The following is a 22502-nucleotide window of genomic DNA, read 5'->3' as shown; positions in this document are numbered from 1 at the left end:
TACAGGTAAATCATGGTTAAATATTGAATCATTTATCAACCAGTGCTTTGTAAGCCAGATCTCATAAAATCTCAAGAATAGATTGTGCTAACAAAGCAGCTAGCAACCAACTATGGTTATCAAATTTTTCCCTCCGCAATCTGTTCCTCATTGAGAGAAAATGCTAAGGAAATTAAAAATTAGTAAGCTTCACCCTTTTATTGGTAACAATATAAAAAGTATTATAATTTTCTTCGGAGTAAAAATCTTATTTGGGGACTTCATAATAAAGGAGGGGATTTAGAATCACTGGCTCTTTTCAAAGATGGATTTCAGTTCTCCGAGAATAATGTATTTCAGAAAGTATAGGCCCATCTCCAGTTCCCCATGCTTCAGCTTAAATCCACAGGGCAAACACATTGAACATGAAAACTTTATGACTCGATAAAGGGGTTCAGTGACAACCAGAAAAGTCAACCTTTAAACATTCTAGTAGGGGAATATAGTGCCTGGGTAAAGATGCTCCAAAGACAAATCTCTCTGCAATCAAACCTCATTTACTTCTAAAATGGTATCACCGATTGTTTTGCTGGGAAATGAGATGAAATCAAGAAAGCATTTTTCCAAAGGCCTTCAATTTGATTTGTGCATTGCTTGGTTCTTTATATTTACAAACAGGGGCACACAGAGAGAGCAGTTCAAGAACAAAGGAGATAATGGTTTCCTACCACCAAAATCCTCTGTCCAATCTTGAGTGTCACACACCTGATTATGAAAAGGGAGATCATAAACTTGAATGGATGAAGGGCACCGAAAATGATGAGAAGAGATAATCTCAGATGGAAATTGAAAAGAGACTGGGTAAGGGAATTGTTTGATATGATTTTAAAAGATAGGATTTAAAGGACTTTTAATTCCTCTCACTCTGAACATTCCTCTTCTCTTAGACATGACAAATTAAATATTGTTTCTTTAGGGGAAACAGCAATTCTTTCTATTTCAAGACACTGAGGTCATTGATATTTCAATGAATGGTGACCCCAAAAAACAGGGTTGAATAAACAGCTCTCTCATTTAGTATGCAGAATGCCAAACTTGCACCTACTTGACTTTGGGGATTGTTTTTTTAAAAAAACAACATACCTACACATGGCTAAAGTATATGTTAGATCTTAGATTGTCCAAGAGTAGTAAACAAACCCCAAGCTCTCCTCGATAGTAGAAAAGCCCCAAGGGAAACTAGGAAGAAGGTATCTGCTTGTCATGAGAAGAATCTGAGTCAAGACAAGATAGGCTAATAGAAGTTATGTGGGAATCCAAGTGGAATCAGAAGATGGAGTGAGCATAGAGGCCGCATAGGGAGGCACAGCCATAAATATGTTATCTTTGGGAAGTCAGAGGGGGATGTCTGGAAAGTAGGTTCTCCAAGAAGATGACTAATTTGAGGCACAGAAGTTAAACTAAGAAGAAAGAAAGCACCAGAGTGTTTTGTTTAGTAAGAATGGAGGAAGTGTATCCCAAGTCTCTCTGCAGGCTGGAAATCTGCCCTGGAGTAGAGTGAAGGGATACAGGGCAAGGCATGAAACTGCTTCTGAAAGATCAGGGTCCCTAGGAGATTTGGTGATATGGAACATGAAAATATAATCTGGGGAACAGAAGAATCAAATGACTGAGTTCTTGGCACAAGAGAAGTCACCTAATGTCAATCTCTTGATCAACTTCAAGAAGGTGCATCATATCATTTGCCTAAAGTTGGTCCACTTCTTGTCACCATAAATAAAATACCCAAGAAGAGCAACTTAGAGGAGGAAGTTTATTTGGGGCCCACAGTTTCAAAGATTCACTCCATGGTGGGTCAACTCCATTTCTCTGGGACCAAGATGAGACAGAACACCATGATGGAAGAGCATGACAGAGAAAAGCTGCTCAGCTCATGGCAGGTGGGAAACAATGAAAGAAAACACAAGAAGCCAAGGACAAGATATATTCCCCAAAGGCACACCCCAGTGACCTACTGCCTCCAGTCACACTCTACTTGCCTATGCTTACCCCCCAGTATTCCATTCAAATTGTCAGTCCATCCGATGGATTAATCCACTAATGGGGTTACAGGTCTCATAATCTCATCATCTCACTTCTGAACATTCCTGTATTTCTGGATATCATGTTTCTATCACATAAGCTTTTTAGGGATATTAAATATCTAAACCATAACAGCCAGAATTTGTGCCAGATTCTAGAGTGACATAGAAATTATAGAGGAGGATTAATAACCTTGGTTAAAATGATAAGTTTTAGAAATCAAGCAGGCAGATACAGTACTCCCTTTTTACCAAGGTCAGGAACCGGGCAGACATAATGGAATGTCACTCCTTGCATGAGTTTCAGCGCTATCTATGGCTGGCCAGTGTGCACACAGGGGTACAGGATCTGAAATCCCAGAATAACTGATTGAAGCCCAGCTCTTTTCCACTAAATTTCTTAGTTGCTCTTTGCTTCGGTTTCTGTATTTGTAAAATAAACAATGATTATAGTACATTTCTCAAACATTTGTTGGAAGGAATAAGTTAGTGCATGCATCTAAACATGTAAACTTGTGTCAGAACTCACTATGTGTATAATGAACATTAGCCATTATTTTTATGAGGCATAGAGAAAGGTACTTAGTTTATTTAAATTTCTGTTTCTTTATTTGGAAATAAGTGCAATAACATCTATCATATAAGGTGGTCATCAATATTTAAATGAGGTAAGATTCAGAGAAAGAATATAATGTTTATCGTAGAATAGGTGTTCCTTAGAAATAGAAAATACTATCAGCAATGACTTAAGCATATATAGGCTCCATTTTTGTCACAAGGCAAATAGTCCCAAGTTTGGATATTATTCACATTTAGTCAGAGACTTCATGATGTCTGATCTCTCGGTCAGCACTTGAGATTGCAGTCAGTCCATGGGGGATTGGTTCTGAAACCCCCAGGGTACCAAAATCCATGGATGCTTAAGTCCCTAGTAAAAAAAAATGGCATAGTATTTGCACGCAAGCCCATGAACATCCTCCTGAATGCTTTAAAATCGTGTCTAGATTACTGATATAATGCCTAGTACAATGTAAATGCTATGTAAAGAAATGTTATACTACATTATTTAAGGAATAATAAAAAGGAAAAAGTTTGTACATATTCAGTATAGACACAATATTTTTTCAATATTTTCAGTGTGTGATTGGTTGAATTTGAGGATGTGGAACCAGTCAACACAGAGGGTCAACTTCACTTTGACTGTAGGATGGGAAGAAAGGGAAGAGGATCCTGTGAGCACATGCAAAGCAAAAATATATTCATGGACAGGGCTACCAGATAAAATACAGAACATCAAGTTGAATATGAATGTCATATAAATAACAAATATGATTTTTAGAATGTTTTCTAGAAAATATTTTAAAAATACTAAATAATCATGGTTTTTCTGAAATTCAAATTTAATTAAGTATCCTATATTTTATCTGCTAAATCTAGCATCTCAATGCTAAGAGATCTTTGTGGATTGCTGCTTGCAGTCTCATTGGCCAAATGTGTCACACTGTAATCATTTGTAGTAAAGGATTCTTGGAAAGTATTTGAATTGTTTTAAGGCTTTATAGTTGGAAAAGGACAAAGGCAGCAGGCAGTTGTGGCTAGGCCAGTCAACTAATGGTGCTTGACCTAGTAGATGCTCAGTAAATATTCCTTTCTTTCATTGTCCTTCTAAATGGTCTGATTGTCCCTTGACACAGAGGAAAGTACATTACACCTTACCACCTTAAAATATTAGACAATTAATATCCACAAATAAGCTGAGCAACTTTCATACTTTAGAAAGAAGAAGCTGAAGCTTAGTTAGCAAATCCAGGGGTTGACAACATTAAATGGCTGAATTTTAAACTTTGATTCTATCAAATAGGCCTCCCTAACCCATAGAACAGTTTCTTTTCCATATTCAAAAGCAGAATTGTGACTAAGATGTAATACGATATTAGCAGCAAGATATAAAGAAACCCTCCCTCTCACTCAGTCACTCTGGACTGTCTCCTTAAATTATGTTCCATAGGCACCTTACTTGGTTTAACCTAGCTGAGACCTTTCGGGAAATTGCTGTTCTTTTGCTAAAGCTAAAGGACGAATGACTGATGGTTGTTAGTTCCTAATTCCCAAATGCAGTCACACATTAGGAATCAGAGACTATTTGAGCTATTTGAGTAGGGAAATCTTTGGATGACTTATGTCATCTAATTTAGCTTGGTGAAACTAGGATACTCTTTGTGCATGCCAGATGTATTCTTTACTTCCATTCTCTTTTCTGGATACAGGAAAATATATATGGCTTTAACTCCTCAGAAGATAACCCTGTGTCAGAGTATATTAGGACCCATCAAACCCTACAACCCGGCTGCAACATTCCTTCAATTATAGACAGACTCGTACTTTCTACCAGACAAGAGTACAGGGCTCAAGGTTCTGATATGATTTAACCCAATTTTCTTTATCTGCCTTAAGGCTCTGTGAAATTATTACTTCTGTATATTTTTAATCTTCATTGTATTTCCCATTTCTTTTCCCAACCTCCACTTCCTTCTTTGACAATATTATCAACCAAGAGGTGGCAGGACGAATGGCAATTCCTCCACCCTAAAACAAGGAAGAAATTTGGAGATCAGGGAGCAACTATTTGAAATAGGACCATGCATCACAGGTGGCTTAAATAAAGGCATTCTTAGCTAAGATAGATACCATATGAAATGGCAGTAAATCTATCTAAGAAGCAATATGCTACTTTAGCAAAATACAGATGGGATTTGTAATTTTATAAAGAGCAAAACTATTTAAAAAGAAAGCAATATACACATCTTATGTGAGACTAGACTGTATATCTTTGGAAGAAATTTTAGAAGAAAATGTATGCTCTTAGTGATGAGAGTGTTGCCTTTAAATTATTCTAGAGAAATCTAGCCAGAGCTATTTCTAGAGGAAGACTAAACTTAGGTCGAAAGAAATACCATCATCCTCATATATCCCCACAGAAGAAAGTTCAATCACTTCCTTTTTGATATCAGGTAGAGTCCTGGATGAAAGTTATCCTAGCTCCCACCATTAACATCAGGGTGAAGACTATGGGCACTGAACCTTAGTAAAGGCTTCCAGAAGGTTTTATTAGAAAAAGGCTAGTGGAAGTGGGAGAGGCTGCAATTAGAGAACTGCTTGTTGAACTGGGACATGGCCCAAAAGCCTGGCAGAGAAGGTCTTGGTTCCTTGTGTGGTACAAAGGATCTGGTTAGCTAAAGAAAGTTGCAGCTGACAATCCCCAGACTCAACTTCCTTGGAACACTTCCTTGAACCTTTGAATAAGTCATCTTACATTCCAGGTGGAATCTAGCAGTAATTTCTGTACAATGAGTCAGGTAGTACCCAAAAAGGAGGTGTTCTGCTTCTGCATTATCATACCCGTCCACCCCACCCTGGCCCAAGCAATGACCAGCAGATTGATTTCCCAGTGTCAATAAAATATGTATGGGCTGGTTTTCCTGGCCTTCCACCCCAACTCACTCCTTCCCTAAAGAAAAATAAAATTACATTTCTTACATTCTTGTGTAAGAAAGAAGGGAGGATCCTGGAGACACACATTATTCTGCTAACTGAGGCATGGAAGAAGGAGACAGACTTTGAGTGGATATGAAATAGGGAAAATATCTTGAAGGTACTCAGATCCAAAACAGACAGCATAATCTAATGGTAGTTACAAGGTCAACATTGATTAAGAAACAGCAAACCAAAAGCTGAGAAAAAGCAAACCTGCACTTTGTTATTGGAGATCAAATGTTTTTGTCTTCTCTCTTTCAACATCTTCTGTTTCTGTCTCCTCAGCAAATAAGCTAATGTTTGGAAGAGAAATAGATTTACAAACAATCCATCTTTCTATTTGGATACATGGTCACGCAAAGGAAAGGTTTTGTTCTTCCACAAAAAAAAAATCCTCCACAGCAAATGCATACAAATGATTACAGCTGTCACTATCACAACTTAGAGAAAATGCAGATGGTATAAAATAATATTCACAAATGGCTAATAGAATTTTAATAGCTATAAGAAAGAAGAGAAAATGAAGGCACTGAATCTACTTGGGATGTGAAAAGAATGAGACGGTTCCAGGAAGAGTCTAAAGGCAGAGAAATCCTTGATTTTCCTCATGCTTAGAAGTAAGCTCCCTGGTGCATTGATTTATGTGAGGATTAGGCAGCAATCATAGTCTCTAGACTAGCCTGGGAGGCATGTGCATAAAGTATGATATTTGCAATATGCAAATGTCACGTATGATGAATGAAATGCTCAGAATGTCTCGAGGACACCCAGATGCTAACCAGCCACTGCTTCTACACTACAAATGAAAAAGGAATTTGGAACAAAGATTTTTTTATAGCTAATTGATTTTTTAATAACATGGTTTTTGAGTCTAAATACCAGTCACTAAAGCATAAGTCATTTCACCCATGTTAGCTTTGTGTGACTCTAGATATTTCTTAATGGTAATAAATGTCAGAATTGAGGATTATGCAACCGAAAGCTGGGTCTATGTACGTAGAGCACATGTAAGACAAAGCCACAGGGCAAATGGACATTGGACTAAAGTGTGGACACCAAGAGTTAAGTCTAACAACATGAAAGAAGCTTGGAAAATGTTCTACACAGGAGAGAATGGATAGATTATGTGTGTCCTCAACCAAAAGTTCACATTTAAGTGCAACACTCAGGATGGTGCTTAAGAAGAAACAAGGAGAGCAAAGAATAGAGGTGCCATAAAGAAAACAAATCAACATTTTGATGGTTTGGTAGTGAGCACCAAAAGAAGACAGGTCCACATATAACAATCTATTCTCAAGACAGAAATGGAATCACTGGGGAAGGGGGATAGAATCTAATCAAAGAAGATCTAGGAATTCAAAGACTAGGAGAACTGCTTACCCAAGGCTAAGTGAGGGTAGCCTATAGATCTAGGGATCTTTTCTTTTCTCTGTTAAAAGGGATTGTAGGATTTTAAAAATCTAAGTATAGGCTGATTATAACTTTACAAAATAAAAAGACCAACAAGGAGGTGGCATATCACCCACCTAGCACCCATGCCTAAAACCTAATAGAGGCTCAAAATGGTTTATTGAATGGCATATCTGAGTTCCTGTGTGTGAGAATATTTTTCCTCTTGTCCACACTAGAAATAAAGTGTTTAATTTTACAACATTGCCAGAGACTGAGTGTAGGGGTCATGGTTGGTTAGGACATTTCTGAAGCTTGGAGATAACTAAGGGACTTTCTTTAGATCAACAATGAAATTCCAAAAGAATTAAATATAGTGCCATAGTGGTGAGGGCTATAGAGCTGCACTGTCCACTGTGGAAGTCACTAGCAATACATGGCTAGTTAGTGCTTGTATTGTGACTAGTCCAAATGGAGAGGTGCTATATATATCCAGTATACACAAGATTTCAAAGACTTAGTACAAAAAAATAGAATAGAAAATATCATTATTTTTATATTGATTGTATATTGAAATGATAGTATTTTGCATATATAGGGTTATATGAAATATAGTATTCAAATTAGTCTTACATTTTTTTTTACTTTATTAAGGCAGCCACTAGAAAGTTTGAAATTGTATGTGTGTCTTACATTCAAGTTCTATTGGGCATTGCTGCTTTAAAGAGAGAATCTGGATTTGATGATCTATATTGGTGTGCATCCAAGTGTGGTCTGTGGGATGACATCAATTCACACACCATTGTTAGTCAAAGGAGGTACATGCAAAAATTGAAAGGATCTAGTAATGTTTATATCAATTTGACCTTGCCATGACAACCAATCACATGATGTTTTATTTTCTATATTAGATTATGAAAATTTGGGAGAAAAACTTTTCTTTTTCTCCATGGATAGTTTGAAGAACATGGAAGGTTTATCTCAAGACTGGGCTTCACGGGGTCAGAGGAAGATGTCCTGTGCTTTGGAAACTCAGGATTTTGAAAGCAGCTGTCAGAGTCTTACTAAGCATGCTCCCACTCCCAGGGGAAGCACAATTCTTAGGCCACACAAAGAAGGAAGTAGGAAAAAATTTCCCATTATTTTCAGAATTTCCCAGTCTCTATATGCAGTGCTAAGATTATTGCTTGACCAGGGAAGTTGGAAAAGGCATGGAAAGTAAGGTTGAGGAACGTCAAATAGGAATGTAGGATCCAGATGGTCCCAAACAAGGAAACATCTGCTGTTTGAGGCAGAATCTCAAATTTTCATCCTTCACATTCATTTGTTCATCTATTCAATAAACATTTATTGAATGGTTACTATGTTCCAGAGACTCTGCTACGTGGTGGAGCTGCAAAAAACAAGTAAGATGTTTTAGTTGCCTACAAAGAACATAAAGTGTTGTAGGGGAAAGAGCCACACACCTTATATAACTACACTTGATTTGTGGAACTGGTGGAACAATTAAGATAGGCTACCATTAGCCAAAGGACTCAAGTCTCTCCCTCTTGGAACTTAGGAGAAAGGATTGATAATGATACTCTCATAGGAAGCAGCCAGGAATTTGAGACAAAGACCAATGGTTTCAGGTTCAGAAAGACCTAGATTTTGAATCCTGTTATTGTTGCTTGTAGTCATCTGAATGTAAACCTCAGTTTACATTCCTCTGAAGTGGACATATTTGCACCTACTAAAAACACATTGTACATTTTAAGTGAAACAAGTTAAGCACCATGTGCATTGGAAATGCTCACTAATAATAAACGACTGCCTAAACTTTACATTCAATGTAATTCAGAACAAGATTTTTCACAGACTTCCTGTAAGACTGAAACTCCAGTTAGGGTTATGTGGGTCCTGTTGTGAAGATTGGAGAATCACAGGGTCAGCTATACAAGCCATGGAGAAACAGTGGGCCAACATAATTTCAATCTCTGCTGAACAAAACTTATTTCAGCTGGATGTCAGATAGATAAAAGGGAGAGTTTTCAGTCACTGAGGGTCTTGAATTGATGTTGATGGGGCTCAGAACATGCTACCCCAAAATATGACACCTTGACATACTGATTTTTTCTTTAACTGAGGGAATTTGAGAAACTGCGGAAGCAGGAAGTTCTCTCTGACCTTTCTTCACCCTTCTCCTCTGAAGCATGGCATGAAAGCTGGGAAACATTTTCTGATCTTCCCCTGGAGCAGGTCACAAGACACCCCTGTGAGAGGTGCCCTCTATACTAGAGGAGAGGAACATCCCATCTCCAAAGACTAGGTGTGGCAGAGAAGAATCTGAACAGACCTTGCTAGTTTTTCCCTGTTTGTTACCATTACATTATACTTTTTGTCCAGTTGTATTTCTCCATGATTGTCCATGCTTCATCAAACCTATCATAAACATATACAAGTTTTCCTCAGATTTTCATTTCTTTATGAAGGTCCCTGTATCATGTGATATAAACAAATGTATACCTTTTCCCCCTATTAATTCATTTTTGTTAGCTTTCTTTTCAGACTTTTAAGAGGATTGAGGAGAATCTTCTCCAACCCTGCAGAGTCTATGAGAGGTTACCAGTCCCCAAGGCCATGTCACTAGCATGTCAAAAAATTATATGGGAGTTGAAAAAAATAGTGTATATTGCAACCAAAATAATAGGCAAAATGAGATAATGGACGTACAGGGCTCCAGGAAGTGAAAAGAGCTACGGTGTTATTAATATAAATGAGCACTGTCCATCCAGAAAGGCTTGGGAAAAAATGGGAAGTGTGCCAATTCAAAGAATTTGTTCTACACAGAGCCAGACAAATGGGTGGTCTCTTCTTGAAGAAGCGGACATGTGATTAGTTGTGGAACCCTGTGCCCTAGCTCTGGGAGCCAATCCAGGACCACAGTGGACAGCTGCCAGTCCTGGCAGAAGAGCCAGCTGACTCATTGTAGCATCAGTCTTTTAGTGGCATAGACAGAAGGTGGGGGGAAATGACAGGTTCCTCTGCATCAATAGCTCTTGCTTAAACAAAAACAGAATGAAGTATCTTGGCATTTTTCTTGCAGCACTGTGCCGTTGGCTGGTGGGGGGGCAGTGAGGGGCATACTCAATCCCACTGTCAATGTCTTTAAAAAGCACATTCCCATGGATCACCATATCTTTATGCAAATGCAGTGGCAGTTTCCAGAGCTCCAGCTGATGCATATTCTGTGTGTGTGTGTGTGTGTGTGTGTGTGTGTATACAATCAACTGTGCCGGATATAGAACTGTAACCATGAGAGGTTTTAGTTTCCATTTGGTAAAATTACCATTATTAACTGAGCTTACAGAAATTAATAAAGAGAACTGTGTTATATGACTGTGCGCTGTCGCCAAAGAGTGAAAGAAAGAAAGAAGGCTCTTCAGATTCCCACTAACATTCTCAGTATTATCTGATTCAACTCTCTTGACTAATAACAATAATAGAGAATAAAGGGGTTTAAAAAAATCCTCCCAAATGGTTCATTCAATCAACCACAAATTTGATTAACTTTTGGTTTTTTTCTCACCAAATTAAGTGAATTTACATAACAGTGATGTAAGTGTGTGTGTGTGTGCATTTGTAGACTCTTCCTTGTTGCTGTGAGTGTAAAAATAAGTATAAATCTAGGGGAAATGGAGAGGAACAAGTTGGATTCTGGCAGACAGTGAGCTTTGTTATTGGGATATTAAAAATCACATCTAAGAGAGAAAAGTAAAGAATTTAAAGATTTTTTTTAATGGAAAAGAATGCAATATACTCATGACTACAAAATGCTTTCTGGAAAATAATATAGGAAGTAGAGTGTTCTCTTGGAGTAAGCTTGGGTGACTGATAAAAATGTCATGCAGACTGTATGGGTAGTTTGATGGACAACTCCACACCAGTGAACAGATTTGGAGAGTTAAATTAAGTTAGTGGATGGTGGATACAAATTCTATTGTATCCTATTTTATGTATTTACTTATTTCAGGAGCTCTATTATAGAGCTCCCAGGCATCTCCATTTTTAAACAAGCTCTCCAGGTGATTCCAATGTACCACAAAAGTAGCAAATTTCATGCACAAACATGTGTACATATATTTACCATTATGAAAAATGTGTAATTTCTTTAGAAACTGATTATAAAAAACATTGATTACCCACAATTCTGTTATCTTAACTCAACAACTTACTGCATTTGGAGATATTTATTTCCAGGTCATTTCCCCTCATCATGTAATATTGCTTTGACTTAAACAGACTACAACCACAAGAGTACTATGTAGTAGATTTTAAGTGGAATTTAGGGTAGACATTCTAGTGGCTCGTTTTGTGAGGCTCTTCCTGACAGTACATCTGCCAATCAGAAACATCTATTGCTTCTGTTTACACCTTGACCAAATCATCCTCTGGATGAAGTCTAGGATTAAGCTCAGGGTGCCTATCGAAAGAGTCATTCTCTCGGTGGGTGCCGTACCTTTGCCAGAAAAACTTGAACTTCAAGTAGCAACATGGGGGAGGAGGTAGAGATGTTAGCTGAGATTTATCCATATTCTCTACTGTAATTTCTGTGTTTATATATACCCGGAGTTGTCAAAGCACTGCTTGGAATCCCTTGCCTCCCAGGAGTTCATGAATCTCTCCCTTTCACTTACACTGCAGGGATATTAAACACATCATTCTGTTTTGATTGAACGCCAGTAAAATTAAATTCCATCTTTCCATCTACAGCACCATGCAGAGACCACTGCCTATGAGAAAGGGGAGAATGAAGGAGGAAGGACCCCTTCAGGATACTCAAGAGCATGCCACTTTACTCTTAGACAAGGTGAATTTTTCCCTTCCATGGCACAAATCCCAACATCTGCTCTGTTCTTACCTCCCAGACACTCTGACAGGTGTAGCCATCTTTTAAACATTGCTAGGAAGCAACATATGGATGGTTGACAGTGAAAAAAAGAAGAGAGCCTTATAGGGTGGGGGTGGGGCTCTGTTTCTGATCTTTCAGACTATTTTTTAAGTAGGTTTTAATTTCTCCAGGTTTTCCTCTGTGTCCATCTTTCACTGTCCCATGGACATTCAGGGCACAGAATTTAGATTTTCACTCTTGCCTTTTCCAGCTGTTTCACAGCATTTAGCACCCCCCCTTGTCTTCTGCCCCCCCCAAAGGAACGTTAAATGATGTTAATCTGCCAAATATTTCTGATCATTAGGAGGCCATCAAAATTAACATAACCATCAAAGGAAATTAATTGCCAAAAAAAAAAAAAAAAAAAAAAGACAAGGCTGTACAGGGATAGTGAGGGTAGGAGGAGAACATTCAGACAGAAAGACGCTTTGTTTCTCCTTTGTGGTTCTGAGAGAGGGGTTACAGCTGGAGGACCCTGTAGCAAGTGCAGATCTGCTTCCCCCACACTTAATTATGAAGAAGAGCCCCAGAATACCAAGTGGAGCTGGTGGTGAAGATGAGCAAGGGATTCCCTTGATTCTTTTCTTTCTCCTCCCCTGCCTGCTCCTCTGGGGAAGATTTTTGGTTATTTTTTAATTCCAGTTCAAAATAGAGGTTGAGGGGAAAGAAGCCCCCACCAGCCTCCTGCAGGAAAAACCATTAATAATTAATACCCAATAATAATCAAATCCATGGGAGACTCGTTACAAGTAAAGTCTTGACAGACCCACCGATGAATGCCGTAGCTTTACTTCTTCATCAGCTTGCAAGATGGGTTCAGCAGGGATTTGAGCGCACATAAGCGGTGACAAAAAAAAAAAAAAAAGAATAAATAGCAGGTTTGTTCATGGAAGAGGCTTATTCATCCCTGTAGGGTTTTTTTTTTTTCATTTTAGGTTTATGGCTTAGTGGGGAATTTCTCTTTAATTGGGATTGTAATATAACGATGGAACCTGTCGACATTTACAAGAGAGATGGGAGGGTAATTCTTCCTAACTTGTTTGTTGTTATTATTACAACACTGGCTCCTTTAGGATGCTCTGCTAAAGGAAGTAGATAATCAGGCTGATCAGAGGCAGAGAGAAGGAAAAGGGACACTGTGAACCACAGGACCTATCTGGAGTTAGCAGCTGCTTAGAAGTCAGACTCCACAGTTATTCTGTGGAGTCCTAGTGTTGAGCTATTCAGAACAGAAGGCACAAGCCTCATTTAATGTTCACGACAACCTGGGAGGCAAGTGTGACAGCCCTATTTTCTAGATGAGGAAACTGAAAAAAACAGAGGTTAGGTAATTTCCCCCAAGGTCTCACTTACTTAAGGGCAAGGTTGGGGCTGGCCCCGGAAGTCAGCTCTAGTTTGCTTTGCTTTTAATAGTCAGGAGAAAAATGACTGTGGTCACAGGTGAAGAGGGTAGGAGAGGCCTTTTTCTCAGCCTGGCTTTTCTAGGAGCAGGGATTTCCAGCCAGTCTACCTACATGCTATAAAATAAGTGAAAACACCAAGGCCTCTTTGTCAGACATCCCCACAGAGGAAGCAGCTGGGGTCACAGTGAGATATCAACTTCCATTCAGACAATGCAGCCAAAGAGATTTAATGCAGGGGTTGCTGGCAGAGGTATATAAGCAAAGATTAAAACAGTAGCAACAACAACAACAAAAATAAACAAGGGGCGATAAAGGAACCCAGAAATTAATCACAGCTGCCTTTAGCACTAATAGCCAAATTCTAGGACAAAAATCCAACACTCAACTCACTGAAAACTGTTAAGTTATTCCTTGACTTCTGAGCAGAACTATAGCAAGAGCAGGCTGTCTAGATACGGTAGGGGACCACTTCAGTTGAGATTTTTACAATTCAGAAAAAAAATTGGAAAGAACAAAGAATGTTGAAAATCGTGAAACCCAATAAACACATCATCAGAAGTTATCATATGCTAACATATTTGTTCCACATCTTTTTTTTTATTTTCAAATAAATGAAAAGGTATAGTATAACTAAGGGCTTCCCTCTCTCCTCCATTGTACTCCCCTTCCCTCTCATGCACAGCAGTCTCTATTCTGGAGTGGGTGGCATGCTTTTAATACTCCCACTACATATTCATGTATCTATAATCAATATATATTATTGTTTTGTATACTTGCAAATGTATATTAATTTTATTTGCACATACAGTTTACATATAAACTGTATTTGTAAACAACTAGATTTTTGCACTTAATATTTTGAAGTTAATTCATGACATTAAAGACACTTTGGATTTACTGTATTTTATTATCTGCAAGACATTGCACTGCATGACCAAACCACAATTTACTTAGCCCTCTTTTCTTGATAATATTTGTTTTCCATTTTTTTTTTGTCAAAAACAACGTTGCAATAAGCATTCACGTACATAACAATGTAAGAATATAATGCAAGAAATCTTCTAGGAGAAGAGTCACAGGGTTAGGAAATATTCCTATCCTGTTTACATACAATGATGCCAAAATGCCTTCCAAGTGCCAATTTTTATACAGGTCAGCACTAAATGATAATTCACATTTTCCCACATTGTGATTTCAGTTTACACCTTTTGGTTCTAATGTATATTTACTTTGATGAGATTGAACTTTTTTCATGTGTATATTGATCATTCATATTGTTGCATTTGTGAATTTCCTGTCCAAACGTGTTCTAAATTTTTTTTGATTGTCTTTATCTTACTCTAAAGAAGTGCATTTTATATTCTGGTCACTAATTTTACACATGACACAAATTCTTTTAATTTTCTTTATGATTCTTTTAGTTGTGCAGATTTTAATTTTTTTATGGTCAAATTTGTCAAATTTTTTTCTTTATAGTTTCTTATATATGTGTTATTTGGGAAATTCTTTCTTTACTGAAGATTTACAGGGATTTTTTCCCTGCATTTTGCCCTCAAAATGAATTCTGATTTTTGCATTTAAATTTTAAGTATATTTAAAATTGATTGATTGTGTGTGTGTGTATGTGTGTGTGTGTAGTGTGGGGTGGGATTCACTTCACCTTTTTCATATAAAGTCAATAATCCTAGCATCATTTGTTGATTGACTATCTTTGTTCCTCTGATTTAAGATGCCCCCTCTGTAATTTGCTTTGACTACACACGCAGAAATTTGTTTCTAAATGTACCACACTATTTCAATTTTACCATCCTTTAACAAATATTTCACTTCTAATTCATTCATTTATTAATTTTTTACCAGTGCAATTCAGTCATACATAGCATTAGGGTTTGTATGATATAATCATTACAAGCATGGCCTATGATTTACTCTACTTAAGTCTCCAGAACAGTCCCTTTCCGTCTCCTCTGTTCTCCCTTTTGTTCCCTTCCTCTATTCTACTGGTCTTCCTTATATTTATTTTTAGTTTTTTTTTTAATTGGTGCTTTATAGATTTACATAGGGGTGGATTCCCTGTGATATCCATGTATGTATATAGCACAACTTAGTCTATTAGTATGGAAGAGTAAGTACACTTTGCCCTGCTCTATCAGTTTTTGCATCAGCTTATAAACTTAAAAATAAAACAAAACATGGTTTTTAACACTGGATTGCCTTAAAATTTTCTTTTCTTTTTTTAAACACCTTTATTTTATTTATTTATATGTGGTGCTGAGGATCGAACCCAGGGTCTCACATGTGCTAGGCGATGCTCTACCGCTGAAGCCACAACCCAGCCCCCCAAATTTATTTTCATTTGGAGATAATTTTTACCTTCATGTAATTGTGCATTCCTATTCACAAGGAGATCCCATTTTTTGGTATTTCTAATTAAATATTAGTTTTCTTCTTTATATATCTTGCTATTTTTGTACATATTTTGAAGATAAATTTGTAGGTCACTCCATTTTTGACTGTTTAAATTATAGAGTGTTTTACAATTTTTATTTTCTATTTGTTTATTGATATTTGAGGACGTAATTTTTTCATTTCTTCTAATTTATTAAGAAGTATTTTTATTTTATTTATTATTTGTATTTTATTATTAAATTCAATGAAAGCATTTAAAGTGTTTAGTTCAGTTAATTTTTTCAAATATTTAAACACACATTTATGTAACACTGCTAATATTCAACATGTAAAATATTTTCTTCACTCCAACAGACTTCCTTACAAGTCTTCCCTATCTCAGCCCTGGAAAACCTCTCAACTATTTCTGTCATCATTAGAATCAGCCTTTCAAGAATTTCATATGTGGGCTGGGGATGTGGCTCAAGCGGTAGCGCGCTCGCCTGGCATGCGTGTGGCCGGGGTTCGATCCTCAGCACCACATACAAAGATGTTGTGTCCGCCGATAACTAAAAAAATAAATAAATAAATATTAAAATTCTTTCTCTCTCTCTTCCTCTCTCACTCTCTCTTTAAAAAAAAGAATTTCATATGAATAAAACCATATATGTATAAAATCACATCATCTGAGTTACTGTTACAAAAACAGATAAAGATATTGCAATGGAAAACTGCAAACATTCTTAACAAAAGTTAACAAACTCAATCTAATAATACATAAAAAGACTAATGCCACATGATCAATTAAATTCTATAAATGCTAGAATTTTTAACATTAAAAAAACAATAAATGTAACCAGTATTAAAAACAGAATAAAATGAAAATAGTATGACTATTTTAACAGATGGAGAAAAGATATTTGTTAGCATCCAATGTTTGTTTCATAAAATAAATTGAGAAATTTTCCTTTCTTTACTTTCTAAAATTCAGTTTAATATTGGTAGCATTTCTTCATTAAATGTTTGCTACAATTCACAAGTAAACCCATTTAGAATACTGATTTTCTTTGTAAAAATTTAAATTGAAATTCCAAAGGGGATCTCTCTCTCTTTCTCTCTCTCTCTTTGCATCTATAGAGATAACTAATCTGATGTGCCATTGATATACTATTTCCTCTTGAATCAATCTTGGTAATTTTTATTTTAAGTAATTTGTGTAGTTGATCTAATATTGGCAGTATCATCTAAACCAAATTGGTGGGCAATATTGTTTATATTTTCTGCATTTCCATTGATTTGCTATCTACTAATCCTATCAATTCTCCAACTATGATATGGGTTTGCTTTTAATTATATAATCTTGCTTCATATATTTTGAGATTTTCTTACTCATGCATATACTTTAAAAATAGCCATATTGTCTTGATGAATTAATGCCATATAATCACTTAATGTTCCTTTTTGGTTTTTAGTAGTTCAAATGACTTTCTGTACCTGCAAATTCTGTATCCATAGATTCAACCAAACTATGATTGAAAACATTTTAATATAGTTGCATCTATCAATTATGGTGGCACACACTTATAACTCCAGTTCTTGGGAAGTTGAAGCAGAGAGATTGCAAGTTCAAGACAGAGTCTTAGCAATTTAGTGAGGCCATATCTCAAAATAAAAAAATAAGTGAACATAAAGAGCTGAGAATGAAGTTCACTCAAAAAGCATCCCTAGGTTCATTCTATAGTACCAAAAAAGTGTTTTTTTTTATTGCATCTGTACTAAACATGTATAGAATTTTTCTGAATAATTTTTTCCTAAATAATATAGAATAGTCAACATTTTACATAGCGTTTGCACAGTGTTTGGTCTTACCAGTAATCTAGAGATGATCTTAAGTCTGCCAGAGGGTATGTGTACATTATTTACAAAAATTACATCATTTTTTATAAGACACTTGAGCATACGTGGCTTTTGGTATCTGTGAGAGGTCTAGAAACAGATCCCCCACAGATACCAAAAGACAACTGTTCTTAGTTTTAAAGGTGATTTTGTCTAATACTAATAGTCATTTAAGCTTCTTTTGATAAATATCTTCAAGGCATAACTTTATCTTTTTAGTTTAAACCTACTTATATATTAATATTTTATATCATAAAAATAAATCCTTTTCAGACAACACACAATTGTGTCTTGACTTTTTAAAATTTGATCTAATAATCTCTGCTTTTTAATTTGGTCTCAGATCATTTATATTTAATGTAATTATTGACTTTTAAATACAGCTTCCTATTTGTTTTCTATTTGAGTCCTACAAAATTTTTCTTTTGTTTTGCTGTCTTATTTTAAATTGACCACATTCTAAATTCTATTTCATTATTGACTCATTAGCTCTATGTATTTGTTTCAGTGGTTGTACTTGGGTTTACAATTCATACTTTTTATATATCATAGTGTATTTTTAAAAATATTATATCACTTATATAGTGTATGAACCCACAACTCAATACATTAATTTATTTTTTTCATCCTTTATGGAATATATGGACATATATTTTACTTCCACATATTTCACAAATTCCACAATACATTATTGGTATTCTTGCTTTAAAAACAAATTGTCTTTAAAAAATAACCTTTTAAAATTTTGGAACAATTTTAGCTGTATGGGAAAGTTTCAATGATACTCAGAGTTACCAGACATCTTTTATTCAATTTTCCCTAATGCTAGCAACTTGCAAAATCATGGTATATTTGTCAAAACTAAGAACCAATATTGGCACATTATTTTTTAAACAGATTTTTTTTCAGATTATGCAAATTTCCTGCAGTGTCCTTTTTCTAGCAAGGCAAATATCTTATTTAATTTAGTTTTATTTTGTTTTACTTTTTAGATAATTTAAGATCCAACTATTATGGTGTAGATATGAGGTGTCCCTGAAAAGCTCATGTGTGGAAAAATACAAGAAAGTTCAGAGGTGCAATGATTGCCTTAACCTAAACAGTGCATTATCCACTTGAATGGATTAACTCATAGCAACTGTAGGCAAGTAAGGTGTGGGTGGAGGAGGTGGGTAATGGGCAGTATGCTTTGGGACTTTATATTTTGTCCCTGATAAACCATCCTCTTTCTGCTTCCTTATTGCCAAGTCCTGAACTGCTTTTCTCTACTTAGAGACCCATCTGACCCACTTGGGCCCCAAGCAATGCAGTCAGCCATCTATGTACTGAGATCTCTGAAATTGTGAGAAAATAAACTTTTCTTCCTCTAAAATTGTTCTCGCAAGTTCTTCTGTCACAGTGGTGAAAAAAACTGACTAAAATGCCAATTTAAAGCTGTGAGGGAAAAAAAAATGAAGAGAAATACCAGGTACACATTATTCTTTTTCCCCCAGTGGTAATATCTTGTGGAACTGCTGTACAATAACACAATCTGGATATTGAAAGGATACCATTAAAAGACATATCATTTCCATAATCATGAGGATTCCTTGTGTTCTCCTTTTATATCCACACCCACTTTATTCTTACTGTTCTTTCTTCGCTCCTCCACAATTCCTTGTACTTCACCTCTGGCAACCTCTAATGCATTCTCTATTTCTATAATTTTTTTCTTCCAAGGTATGAAACCATATCCTATATAAGCTTTTGAAATTGGATTTTTGTCACTGAGCATGATTTTATGCAGATTTATTCAAACCATTGCATATATCAATAATTTGTTCCTTTTTATTACTAAGTAATATAGCAGAGTATAGAAGGATGTATCCCAGTTTACTTAACCACTCCTCTGTTATAAGACATCTGGGTGTTTCTAGTCTGGGACCTTATGAACAAAACTACTATAAACCAGATACAGGTTATTATATAAATACATTTTCATTTTCTGAAATAAAACCCCAGTAGTATAATTGCTGGCCATATAGAAATTCCATGTTTAGTTTTTAAAGAAACTGCTGAACTTTTTTCCACAATTGTCATATTATTTTTACATTCACACAAGCAATATGTGAGCGATTCAGTTTCACGTACCTTCACCAGCATTTAATGATCCATTTTTAAATTTTGCCATTTTGATAGATATATTATGATATCTCATGATTTTGATTTGCATTTCCCTGATGTATAATGATGGTAAACATCTTTGCATATGATTATTTTTCACGCATATATTTTTTTCAGTGAAATGGCCTATTTTGTCTTTTGCACATTTTCTAAATAGATTGCTTAGGCTATTTTTAGGGTTGAATTTTGAGTTATTTCTGTATTCTAGATACTAGCCTTTTGAATGAACATGTGCTTAGGGAGTTATTTTCTCCATCTGTAGCAATTCTTTTCAACCAAAGTCTTTGAAAGAGCAAACGTTTATAATTTTGAAAAAGTTCAATTTATCTTTTTTTTTTCTTTTATGGATCATATTTTGGGGTTACATCTAAGAACTTTTTGCCTAGCTATAAATATCAAAGATTTTTTCCTTTATTTTTTTCTAAAAGTTCTATACTTTTTCTGTTTTACCTTTAATTTTGTGATATAGTTTGAGCTAATATTTTTATGGTGTGAGGTTTAGGTCAAGGTTCATTTTTTTTTGTCTATGCCCAATGTTTTCAGTACCATTTGTTAAAAGGGCTGTGCTTCTTCCATTGAATTGCTGTCGCACTTTGTGGAAAAGCAGTTAGTTACATGTGTCTATTTTGGGGTTTTCCATTCTGTTTCATTGATCAATGTATCGCCGCATATTCGTGATTACTTTAACTAGGAATCAGGGCTAACAATTTCTCCCAATGTATTCTCTACTTACAAAACAGATTCAAGTAGCATATTTTTGGGGTGTGTTATGTATTTATTTTCATATACATTTTAGAATAACCTTGTCTATATGTAAAAAGAATTCTGTTGAAATTTTGACAGGAACTGTGTTAAAACCTGTATGTCAGTTGCAGGATATGTGACATATTTACTGTTGTCCTTCCAGATCATGAGCATAGTATGTCCCTTCATTTATTTAGATCTTTGATTTCCTTCATGAGCATTTTGTGATTTTTAGCATCTCAGTCCTATACATTTTTAAAGATCCATACCTATGTATTTTTACATTAATTTTATATCCATTCTGAACTCAAAATTAGTTCTAGAATTTTTAAAAATAGATTCATTGAGATGTTCGATGTAGATAAACATATTGTCTGCAACTAAAGAAAATTTACTTATTTTTTTCCTAAGAAAAGCGCCTTTTATTTCCTACATCTCTGTGTGTTCCTTAAACCTTTTTTTAAGAAAGAAATTAATTATGTGTCATCTATGGTATTTTTGAGTGTATCTCCTTGCATACCTCTTTTAGTGTTTGTCCCAGGTATTACAATACACATAAATAACACCACAATGCACTGCTGTTGACATTTTACCAGTTTAAGTGAAGTGCAGAAACCTTATTTTCCTTCATGCCTCTTTCTGTTATCCTATTTATAATTGTATAAACATTTCCTTTAAACTAAAACTACTCTATGGGTAAGATTATGCTTCATTTACTTATTTTTCTTTTCCCTTTTTTTGGGGTGGGTACTAGAGATTGAACTTAGGGGCACTCAACCATTGAGCCACATCCCCCAGCCTATTTTGTATTTTATTTAGAGACAAGGTCTCATTGATTTGCTTAGTGCCTTGCCATTACTGAGGCTGGTTTTGAACTTGCCATCCTCCTGCCTCAGTCTCCAGAGCTGCTGGTATTACAGGTGTGAGCCACCCACCACACCCGGCTCCATTTACCTTTTAATATCTAGTTGAGGACGAATAACATTGTTTATTTGGGGTTCTGGATGCAGATCATCTGGACTTAGAAACCAAGTTCCAAAGACAATTGCTTAGACACTTGCTAGCTATGTTCTTGAGAGAGCTATGTATTTTCTATGCCTCCATTTCCTCATCTATAAAATGGTGATAATAATGCTATTTATATTATGAAAATCATAGTAGGCATGCATGAAAAGTGTTTAGAATAGTGTGTGACATGTTACAAATGCATCATAAGTGTGAGTTATTCTTATCCAGTACAGAACCTTGTACATGTGTGCATTTGTCAAAAAATGAATATTATTTTTTAATATCTTTATAAGTTAATTCTTTCCAAGAATACAACTTTGTTATTCCTATGGCTAAAGTTATTTAACCCTTATTTGCAGCCTCAGCCTCATTCTGGGTTTCTAAAACCTTTTCGGTTCTTACACAAGATTTCAGGGGCTACTGGCCAAATGCTTAACTCTGAACTTGTACCCCATTTATGCAAACTGAAGTGGACATCTGCCTTTCTTTCTTACACTCAAAACTCCTTTGTTCTTAGTTATCCTCACTCCTTTGAGTGCTTCTATGTCTGCTTTTTGTCCTTCTTTATACCCTTCAATCTGGACCTGCCTTGCTGTGCTTCCTAGATTGTAAACTCTGCTTAGTTCCATGCATGACTTTGGAATGGGCATTAAGCTCCCAGGGCTCCCTTATAATTAATGTTCATAATTAGTGTAAATATGCTGCAGAGATTTGTAGCACAATATGCCACACGTGGACCTAATTGGGACCAAAGCACTTTAGCCCCAATTCTGAGGCCCTTAGGATATGGGGATTAGAGGCATATAAAGGGTTCTAAGAGGGCTAATAAGGCATATGAGGATTAGGTAATTAATGGATCTAATGTCATCCTGGAAAATGTTATAAAAGGGTCTCTCACCAGTCCTGAACCTCTGAAATAAAATTTCATGATGCAAGATGATTCTTCCTTCCTAGTTTGTAGGGCTTTTACTCTTGGGGGACATCTAG

This window comes from Marmota flaviventris, chromosome 12 (assembly GCF_047511675.1).
Source record: "Marmota flaviventris isolate mMarFla1 chromosome 12, mMarFla1.hap1, whole genome shotgun sequence".
NCBI classification, from domain to species: domain Eukaryota; kingdom Metazoa; phylum Chordata; class Mammalia; order Rodentia; family Sciuridae; genus Marmota; species Marmota flaviventris.
This window is presented reverse-complemented; position numbering follows the sequence as displayed.